Source organism: Corapipo altera, unplaced genomic scaffold (genome assembly GCF_003945725.1).
Source record: "Corapipo altera isolate COAL_440 unplaced genomic scaffold, ASM394572v1 61, whole genome shotgun sequence".
NCBI lineage: Eukaryota > Metazoa > Chordata > Aves > Passeriformes > Pipridae > Corapipo > Corapipo altera.
Window position 1 is genome coordinate 6606488 of NW_020884910.1, and position 11529 is coordinate 6618016.

An 11529-nucleotide genomic window follows, 5' to 3' on the forward strand; every position below is an offset into this window, starting at 1 on the left:
TACTTCAGCTAGAATAGCATCTTTTCCTACTACAGTAAAATACAAGATAAGACTAGCACTAAAGAGCTGGAAAAAAACCTGGAAATTTAATTCACAGACAAATTAGCTGCATTGCATTTAATATTCCCAGTGAGGAAATGAGAAGAAATTTATTCTGTTCCTCTTTCCATAAATTCACTAGAGGGAATGATATCCCTTAATTAAGGAAGACTGATTGCTTATTATTTTTCCCAAGCTTTCGTTTGCCCTAAAATAAAATGATGAAAAATAAATGGTGCATGTAAAAAAAAAAAAAAAAATCAAAACCCCACTGAAAATGCTGCAGTAATTCAAATTTCTCATTGTAGTAGATACTACATTCTAAAGAGTTCTTTAATAATCTGGTAGGACAACAGGCCAAATGGAGCGATTCATGCCCAGTTTCAATAGTGCAAATCTGTTCAAGAAAACAAACTATACCCAAGGAATTATTTCTGTTTTTTCAGGACTCACAATTTTGGATAGTATGAAAGTACATATATTTGACAGGCTTTTTTTTTTTTTTTTTTGTGCATAAAACCTATGCATAAATATGAAGAAAACAGGAAGATCTGGATGAAGAAGGAGATGGATGGTAAAGTAGAAAGGAGACTAGGACTGGAACTGCTTGGTGACACCTTGTCATGATAGACAAAATTGAACTAGAAATGCATGCTACAGAGCAGAACTGATCATAATGCAAGCTTAAAAAGAAGTGTGATTGTGCCTAAAGAGCTATAAACTTAAAATATTTGTCAATATTTAAGGAACAAGATGTGAATGAATACCTGGGTTTGCAGCTCATGTTTATAAAGAATGTTCATATTTCCATTTATTTAAAAATGCAGAATAGAGGAGTTTGAAAGTCCATTTATAGAGAATATTCTTTAAATAGAGGAGTTTGAAAGTCCGTTTATAGAGAATATTCTCTAAATAGATAGGTACTGAGACAGCTCAGTGCCTTCTACTGCATAATTAGACTATGAAGGAACTCTGAAGAAATCTGAAGGCAAGGGGGCCTTTGATAATGTGTAGATGAGGTAGAGGATGACTATTGCATTCTTTGTAACACCTGGCCTGAATGTAGCTATGGTGTACACCCTAGACTGACCACTCAAAGGGCTATTGACACAGTAGTGACAGTCTTTGATACCATTTCCTACAGCATTCTCCTGGAGAAACTGGCTGTCTATGGCCTGGACAGGTGTCCTCTTTGCTGGGTTAAAAACTGTCTCTATGGCCAGGCTCAGAGAGTGGTGGTGAGTGGAGTTAAATCCAACTCACAGTTGGTCACCAGTGGGATTCCCCAGGGCTCAGTTTTAGTGCCTGTCCTGTTTAATATCTTGATCTGTGATCTGGACAAGGAAATCAAATGCATCCTCAGTTGGTTTGCAGGCAATACCAAGTCTGGTGGGAGTGTTGATCTGCTGGAATGTAGGAAGGCTCTTCAGAGGGGTCTGGATAGGCTGGATCAACAGGCTGAGCACCTTGTTGAGGTTCAACAAGGCAAAGTATCAGGTCCTGCACTTGGGTCACACCAAACCCTTGTGTCTCTACAGGCTTGGGTAAGAGCAGCTGGAAAGCTGCCTGGTGGAAAAGGACCTGTGGGTGCTGGTCAACAGTGGCTGAACATGAACCACCAGTATGCCCAGGGGGCCAAGAAAGCCAATGGCATCCTGGCCTGTATCAAAAATAGTGTGACCAGCAGGACCAGGATAGTGATTGTCCCTCTCTACTTGGCACTCATGAGGCCTCACCTCAAATCCTGTGGTCAGTGTTGGGCCCCTCACTACGGGGAAAACATTCAGATGCTGGAGTGTGCCTGGAGAGGGGCAATGGAGCTGGTAAAGAGTCTGGAGCACAAGTCTTATCAGGAGTGTCTGAGGGAGCTGGGGGTGTTTAACCTGGAGAAAAGGAGACTCGGGGGGACCTTATCGCTCCCTACAACTGTCTGAAAGGAGGCTGTAGCCAGATGGGGGATTGGTCTTTCCTCTCAGGTAACCAGCAGTAGGATAAGAAGAAATGGCCTCCAGTTGCACCAGAGGAGGTTTAGATTGGATATTAGAAAAGATTTCTTCATGGAAAGGGTTGTCAAGCCCTGGAACAGGCTTGTGTTGATGCTTCCTAAACTAGGGAATGGTTGAGCCACCAGCCCTGGAGGTATTTCAAAAATGTGTAGATGTGGCATTTAGGGGCATGGTTTACTTGTGGACTTGGCAGTGTCAGGTTTACTGTTGGACATGATGATGTCAGAGGTCTTTTCAACCAAAACAATTCTATGATTCTATGTAAGAAAGAGGTACACGAGAATTGTTCTCCTGCTTTTGATCAAGTATATTTGTAGCTCCAGCACAGATCCTTGTGCAGCTACTCTGTAGACATCTGTCTGTTCTGAAAATCTTTATCGCTACTCTATTTCCTTTATTCCAATTAATTCTTTTTCAGGTCTTTTCCTTCTTATACTTTGGCTGTTTAGCATACTTTGCAGGCTTTGGTGAGGGACTTTTCAAGGCAGATTCTGTATTCAGGGCCATCTTCAGCCATCTGATGCTGATTCTTTCAGAGTCATTCAAGGAAGGCTCTCAGAAAAGACTTCTCTTTACACAAGAATTTTGACTCGTTTGCAGTATATCGTATTTCTTCACATATCAATGACTTCTGTACTGAATGCTAATGACTTGTCAAGAGCAGAATTTGCCCTGTCCCACATGCACACCCTGGTCTTCTGGAGCTGCTCACATTTCTAGGCTTAAAAAATAGTATGAAGCGTAAGAACTGTGTTTCCCTGGATGTCCCCCAGAACCTGTTTTCCATACTGGCTTCATATATGTCACCTTTGAGTCTTCAGGTCCCAAGGAGGTCTCAAGTAGAAGGTTGCACACTATGGTTAGTAATTCAGTGTTTCCATCTTTGATTTCTGCTAGGTATCATCTGACTCTAGCAATTTGTTCATTTTCACTTTGTCTGTTTGAAACATAATCTCATCCACAATTACTTTGATTTCAGACATATCTTCTGCATTTTACCCCCATTGGAAAGAAACCTCCATGTTTCTTCCCAGTGAAAAGCAAAGCAGAATGGCTTCATTGTCTTTGATGCTTGCCTTATCACTCATTGGTCATGCAGAGTCCCTAGCAAGTTTTTTTCTCCTGACATTTTTGATGAAGAACCAGTTTTGATTTCTTTAGCTAGCTGTCCTCAGACTTCTTTAGGATTTTTGCTCTTAATCTGCCTGACTATACTATTCATTTCATTTTATTGGTTTGGATACAATAGACATCTTTTTGAAAATTGCCTTCTTACTGCTAATAAACTTACTTATTTGGCTGTTTATATGTGCTGGCCTCCTTTTATCCATTCTCCAGCCTTTCTCAATAGGTCATACGCAGCGGTGTTATGCTTCTAGTCTGGTGTTCTTCAGCAGTTTCCAGGCTGCTTGTTAAGATTTTTCTTTGCTGACCTTTCTAGTTTCTTTTTAACAAGTTTCCTCATTTCTGCATGGCTTTTCCTGAAGCGGAGGACAATGGCACTGGCATATTTGGCCTGCGGTGCTCCTCTAGAGCTGGTGAAGCTGAATTCTCTGTGGTCACTGTCACAGAGTAGAGCTTCCACTGGAAGGACTAGAGCCACAGAGCCAAGGACTGCCTTTGCTCCTGTGGGCTCTAACCAGCTGCTCCATGGAATAATTGCTGACGAAGCCAAAAAATGTCATCTCCGTTTCATCATCTTCTGGCATGACATTTGTCAGTCTGACAAATGTCTGACTGTTTCATCTTCTGGCATGACATGTCTCCTGTTGCTGTTTTTCCTGCCTCTCTGATTTCTTTCAGTGCATTGAATTCAAGGCATTTTGCTATCCTGGGTTAGTAACATTATCTGTCATAGCTGTATTCTTCCTATTTAGGCCTGGAATTTCAACCTGTACTGACTTTATGTTACTTGTTGAGATGATGAACTCGTAAATTTGATTTCATGATGAGCATTGCTCTTCCTCTGGCACAGTTTGTTTTTACTGTGTAATTTATATCCTGTGTTTAGTGTCCCTTTGATGGTCTTCTTTGCCCCATGTTTCCAATATGAATGGTATATCAGTGTCTGCATTTTGGATCAGACATTCTGGTTCCTTTTCTCATTTATTAGATTTCAAATATTGTGTAGATCTGAGTTTACCATTACTTTGGTTCTTTTATTGACATCTGGTATAAAATCCATTATGTTTGTTTCCCTTTCCCTGCTCGATTACTTGTACCTTCTGTATTGCCCTTTCCTTCAGGATTCAGAACTTTCCCATTTTTTTTATCATAAGGCTACTCATGTTGGGCTTTTCCATGTCTACCGGCTTTACCCAACTACCTGGATTTTCCAACCTCTTGGGGAATATTGTAATTTCAAAATGACTGCCTAGGGCCTTTATTTTGCTAAAAATGTCTAAGAATGTTTTCAATTTGCTTCAAGATCAAGAAATATCATGAAAGAGATATATTGGATGTTTTCAAATCAGCTGGACTTGATGAAATTCCTGCTAGGATGCTGGGAGGATTGTCTGAAGCAATGCCAGAACCATTAGCTGCTATCTTTGAGAAACCAGGGGGTACAGAGATAAATGTGTTGCCTCTCACAATTTTTTCAATAATGAGGGGGCAGGGTAAGTAATCTTTGAGTCTCCAGAGGTCAACTACGAGGTCAGTGGCAACCAGTATGGATTTATTAAGAACAAATTATATCAAACCAATCTAGTATGCTTCCATGATGAATCTTGTGGCTAGGGAAGAACAGCAGAAAAATGTTTCTTTAGTGAAGCTTTGAACATTTTCTCATATGAGCTCTTCAGAAGCAAGCTAAGAAAATATTGGCTCTTAACTTGAAAGTATATGTTGATTGAGATCGCTATTGCTAATTTTTTCGTCAGTCAAGTAGATTACATGATAGAGAATGTATTTGGAGGGTTTGAAATTACTTTAAATGATCTTGATGAACTGCAGAAATATTCTGGAAAAGCTAGGATGCAGTTTTGTGAGGAAAACAACATCTACCTTTAGCTTTCAATCACCAGCTGTGCAGCTAGAGAGCAACATTGCAGGGAGGAATCTGGAGGCTGCAGTGTCTCCCAAGCTGAAAGCTTCACGCAGTGCTGCTGCGAGACAGAGAAACCCCTCTGTGGAAAGTTGCCACATATCATTGTACAAACAGGGTTGTGCTGCCTCAAGTCAGCTACTTCCCTGCTCTTGGACTTAGTATCAGCCAGAGGACCCAGCCTCTGTAGTGGGTCAGCCTTGGGCTGGTCAGGATCAGGGCAAGCTCTGATCATGTACTGCTTTAATGAGAGGACTGAAGCTCTACTGAGATTCTAGACAGTAGTAATAGACAAGCCAACTTTCAAAGTACCAGCAGAGTTTTACTTTTCCAAAGGCATCAGTTCTGGGATTTTGGAGACCTAGGTTCAGTTTCAGCACTAATTCAGTCTCAACGCTAAAAGGAACCCCTCTGTTGTAGTTTTGAGACCACATTCTCATTCACACTGAGATTTGTGAAAATCTCCTTTATTTTCTGCCCTTCCACCACCACAAAATCTCAAGGCTGAGGTGGATCTTTCATGATAGAGATTGTTCTTGACACTGTTGTTCAAAGGTCTCTGTTATATCATATTAGTTTCTCTGTCTCTGTTTCTCTGAGGTGGCTTCCTGGATGTATTAGGGTGTCTCTCTCATGTATTTGGGATGGAGTCTTTTTATGACATCTACTTCCTTTCAAAATTTTTACCAAATTTAAGAGTTCTTTGATAAATGGTTGATTTCTGAGGTTTGAGACTTCTATTACCCTTAACCTGACTCTTGTCCAAGTTGAAAAAGAGATGAGACTACTTATTTGTTTGGAAGAGATGAACAAATGCATTTGTCTCCTTTCTTAATCTCAGGATGGAAAGGTTCATCTGAAGAAATAAGTAAGGAACATACTGCTGAGTAATGAACACAAAAATACTATTCTACCATCACAGCTGAATAAACAGGAATATTGACATATTCTTTTTCCTTTGTTCCAGATAAGGGCAAGAGAGGACTCAGCTGGAAGATCATGTCCAGTTCCTGGTGCTTTAATTAAGGGAGTATGTTGAACAGCTGGAGAGTCAGAGGAGAGAACAAGGGATGACCAAAAGTCTAGAAAACATGGTTCATGATGAAAATCATTTGCAATAACTTGATTTAGAAAAGAGACAATAGAGGAGGTGGCCCATCAATGATATTTAAATATTTTAAAGATAGACATAAGGAGTACAGTAGTGAATTTTTTTGTTCCCACTATGGATGGGTAATAGCTGGAATTACAGGAAAGGATATCCAAGTGAAACATCTGTAAATTTTCCTTGTGTAGCCAATCAATTAAATGGGTTTCTTTGGAGGATGTGGTACCTCTATGAGTGGAGACAGGCACAATTGTAGCTGATTCTGAATTCAGGAACAGGACTGGACTACATAGCTTCACGTCTTAGCCCTACTTTCTATTCTTCTATGACTGTTATTCAATGACAGATAAAGACTTAGTTCTCGATGATTCCAAAATGGTGGTCAGAGAGCAGTATCATTCCCATTGCAAGTGGAAGTTACCAGGACTTTTCCCAGCTTATAAAATGGAAGTGGGACATCAAGCACAAAGTAGTCTTTGACTCAGGCAGGTGCAGGTTGCTGGTGCCTTGTTTCTGCTTTTATTGTGCTCTGTGGACTTGAGTGAGCTACTTCTTCCACTACCAGCACCATGGTATTTCAAGAACATGGCAAAGAAGGAAGGCTAGACAGCTACACAAGCCTAGCTGGCCTAGTAGGCCAAGTAAGGCTATGGACAAAATAAACTGTAGCTAAACCTACATAAGGGTATATTATGGTTAATGTCATATCCAGCTGCCTCCAACTTTCTGGCTTTAAGAGGGGCAGCTGCCCATGGAAATCAAGGGGAAAACTCAAAGCTGAGTCATGCCTGAGCTCCTCTGCTGCTCCACATTCTGTGAGCTCAGTGTCTTTGGAGGCAATTTTGGCAGCAGCTGGTGAGAACCAAAGGGTGTTCTGGGAAACACAGGTTCTGCAGACCTTTCTCCCCAACTCTTTTCTTGCTCACCTCATACCTTTACTCCTATTTTACAGACATACTGCAGTTTTTTGCCTGACAGCAGTCTTAGATACGTACCTGAGATGAGTAGTGCTGTACATTTTCATACTGAGAATGTACAGTCATAGTCTTTCCTCCTTCAGCATTTCCCAGCAATAATTCAATGACTCTGCATCTGGTCTCTGAAACCTCTATTTCTATGGTTTTGTGCTCAGCCTGTGACCTCACTTGTGCACTCCTTCCCTGCTACCTGCAGACCATCACTCCTCACATGACTGATAAGTGGGTCTTTACATCAAACACTGACGTGATCTTTGCTCCCAGCCTATTGACTCGATTCCAGAATTGCTGGTGTCAGATTCTACAGCTCCAGGTTTTTTCTGAAGAGGGGTAGCCAGGTAAAAAGACTACATTATCTCTCTTCAGTGCCACACAGCACTCCAGATTTTCCTTATCTGAAGAGGTGGAATGGAACAGACTTACAGAGTAGGACCCAGAGGCATGGTCCTGGTTTCTTCTGTTTTTCTGGGGGAGAGAAAGGAGGAATAAAGGAAAAGGGTAAGGATGACATGAAAGAAAGGATACTACAAAAAATTCAGATGATTGAGAAAATCTAGAGATGTAGGAAGGTTTAGACTGATAGGTGACAGGGTACATTGTGCTCTACCTATGAGCTGCCATGTCCAAGGAGGCTAAGACAGATGTGCTGTGGGAGAGAGGTAGACTCCAGTACATCAAAGCAATTGTCAGCTGAAAGATTCTGCTGCACCTTGGGTTGGGATCAAGTTGAAGATCGAGCCTGTAATATGGAAAGTCTACTGTGCTTAATTCTCTTCACCTTATGAGAGGACAGAAGGGATCTCTACACCTTGCAGGAGAAAATGATCATTGTTCTTCTAACCTAAACCCTCTAGAGGATGAAAAAGAGATTCCACATACAGGGCTGCAGTAGTAGGGTGAGGGATTAGGACCCCATGAGGCACAGTTTTCTGAATACTTCAGGCAATCTGAGTCCACTAGCTCTTGCAGGGCCCAGAAAAAAAAGAATAGTCCTGAACTGGTGCTGTGCATAATAACAAAGTCATCTCTATTTAATAGACAAGGGTGCAGAACGCAGAGTTTAGGACTGCTGGTAATCTCAAGAACCACTCCGAATGCTCACAGACTGGAAGAGTACTGACATAGCACTACTGGCAATTAACTGGCTGTGCATTACCACCCGCGGTGTTTCTTTCCCAACCCAATCTGCTTTTGCATCCTGTGATTTCACTGTGCCCTGTTGTCACTGGTTTAGCAGATCTTTGCTCGGTGTTCTCTGATACATGTAGTCAAACCTGGTGTGGTTCAGACCTCTTCTCTCATGCTGGTACAGCTGTCAAACTGAGATGACTGCCTGGTGTGAACACTTGTAGTTAGGTGACCTTCTGGTACATTAGATAAGCCAGGAAGAAAGGCTCAGAAATCACATTTTACCACGTGACACTACACTGGAGACAGGAGACATGGTTTGGCTTCCAGGCACCCAGTACAGAGCCCTGTCACATGAGCTAGAGGAGTGATCTGCTAGCAGAAAACACTTCCTTTCTGAAAATTTAAACCCAGGTACATGAGACACGTTTTCCCAAAGGACTCCGTAGCTGTTTGTTGTTCTGCAGAGTAATACTGAGAATAAATCAAACTCTCTTCTGGATTTTGGAGGCAGAGGTGGTTGGAGAAAGAACAGCCAAATATCTGATAGTCTCCTAGAACACTAGAGTAGTATGTCACAGGCAGTGCCCTTCTGTCTCTTCCCCTAATTTTTCCCCTTCTCTTGATTCTACTATCCTCCTGAAGCCCTGTCATCCCAAGATGCCCCTGCCCTCTTGGCTTCCATCTACTCTGTCTCTGACCTTGTTGCCTCTGCACATCCCACCCTGCCTGTCCGTAGATGCTGTCCCACAGCTTCTCTTTTAAGCCATTATTTTTGTCTTCCTTCTCCCCTTTATTGCTGTTTCAGTCCAAACCCAGGTGGCATGGGGTGTGGGAGAGTGGGGTCAGGCCAGCTTTCTGTCCTCTGCTCATATTTGGGGCTCTCTGAGCTCCTACGGCAGAAACATGCTCTGCACTAGGCAAGTGTTCAGCAAAGATAAGATCTGGATTTCAGACAAGCTCTGGTGAGCATGTGCAAGTGGAAAGCAATGATTTACAGCTGGGTCAGATCTGACAGAATTTTCATATGGCCAGAAGTCCAGGATGTTGATTCCAGGGATCAGGCCCCACTAATTTCAGGCCCCTGCATGAAGCACTGAACTGCAGTGAAACCACTGTAAGACATTTTCAGCGTAGGCCAACCATCATTTTTTGCCAACCTCATTCTTGAAAGTTGCTGACCATCTTTCAGTGAAACATTCCCAAAATAAAATTCAGCCCAACACAGAGATCAAGGATGGAAAATTTCAGCCTAGAATGATCAAAATATGAAAAAATTAGAAGCAGCTGAAAAACGTGTCTTATAATCAAAAGTGTTAGACTGTGTTAAATATAAGATTTGTTGCCATCGCCTCCTGTAATAGAGGGATGGCTATTTAAATATTCATTTTGAGATAGACTTTCTGGTATGACTGACAAGAATTTTCCTTCCAAACATGAGGCATATGCTCAAGAAAGACATTTGATAAGGAAAAACAGTGGTGACTGTATGCAAACTGTTATGCCATCTGAATTATTTACATTGCTTAGAGTTCACCAGATTCTTCACTGAAATGTTTCAAAGTCCCAGACTGAACCGACCACTAGTGGATGCATCAGTGAGAGAGATGTCAACTTGACCCACAGTGATTTCCCATCTGTGAAAAGCAAACAAATACAACCAACTGGAGTAATGAGCATCGTGACTGTAATAGGAACTGGAGCACAGATTTACAGAGGATCTTTGTGTTTGGACTCACGAGCTTTTGACTAGGTTAGTATTGAAAAGTAAGCAGCTGCAAGATCTGTGCAAAAACTGAGCTTTGGCTGTTGACTGCTTGACATTCTACCTGCAAGCCTGGACCAGATGTGCAATTATTTCCTATATTATTTTATTCAGTTTTCAAAAGAAGGCAGCAAGGCTTCCAGCAAAGTTTTTGAAGGGAGGGAGGCAGGGAATAATGGAGGGAGGAATGAAGGGTAGGGGGGAGGGAGGGTCGGAGGAAGGGAGGGAAGTAAGGAAAAACGGAGGGTGGGAGGGAGGTACTTTTATTGTACTCCAATGAAGGGCTCCAGAGTTTTAAAACTTGTCCACTTTTTTTGAGTATACAAAGGGGCTGTAATCAAAGATATTATCTCTGTGGCAAATTTTGATTTTCTTAGAATTTAACAGCTTCACAGCTAAATCATGGGACTATTACTAGTATCAGAGAAAATACCACTTTTGGGACAAAAAAGTCATTGCTACTTTGAATTGAGCCCATTGTTGAAGGAAGAAAATATATCTAGATGCAAAGTACAACCTTTTAAAAGCCACAGCACAAATGCAGAGATTTTTCCCCTTTCCTGATCCAAAATACAGTAGTCACAGACTATTTTTAATTCATGTAAAATTATGATAATCATGAAACCATAAACTTTATGGTTTGGTGAGTTGCCTGCAATGTGCATCCCTAAAGTAGGGGAGGCCTTAGATCAGCATAATGAGAAATATGACAGAGGACCCTGCAGACAACTCGTAGGCTGAAAAAAAGATCAGGGCAGACCAGATGTAGTTACATTTATTACTGTGCTGTTGCACCAGAAAATGTTAAGAATAAAACACAGAGAATGAAGATTTCCAAACATATTAGCAAACATTCTTGTGATGTGATCGTAGTGGGTTTAAGGCCATAGTGTCTTGAAGGCCAGCAAGTACCGGGGGTTTTTTGTTGTTTTTAACAGCATAAATTGATATATATGACCCAAACCTGACATCTAGTGGAGAAAGAATGAGGGCAGGATTTTCCATCCTTGCCCAGGGATGTGCTCGGTTGTGTGCACATACAGAGAACACAGCTTTCCTCTTCAGAAGTGACCTGAAGGCCATCTGCTGCACAGCTCTTCCTGAGGAGGAAAGCAAACCAAAGAGCTCATGGGCACTCTAGCTAAATGTGCACGCCTTGTCTGGTTTGTGACACCTGTATCCATAACTATCCGTGCCAGAAGCTAACTTCACAGTGCTCTTGGCAGATAATGAGCTCTGAAGGCTGAATTTTAATAAGTTTCAGAACACAACAGTAGAGATGACCATGCCTGGTTGAGTTTGGGCAGGATCTTGTGAATACATTAATAGAAGAACAGGGGTTCATCGCAGCTGCATAGATGGTGTCAGTGAACTACAGTTTCTGCTGTCAGAAACTTTAGGTCTGCAGTCCTGGACCAGACTAGCCAGCTGAACAGCAGGTTCTGAGGCTGCAGTTCTGT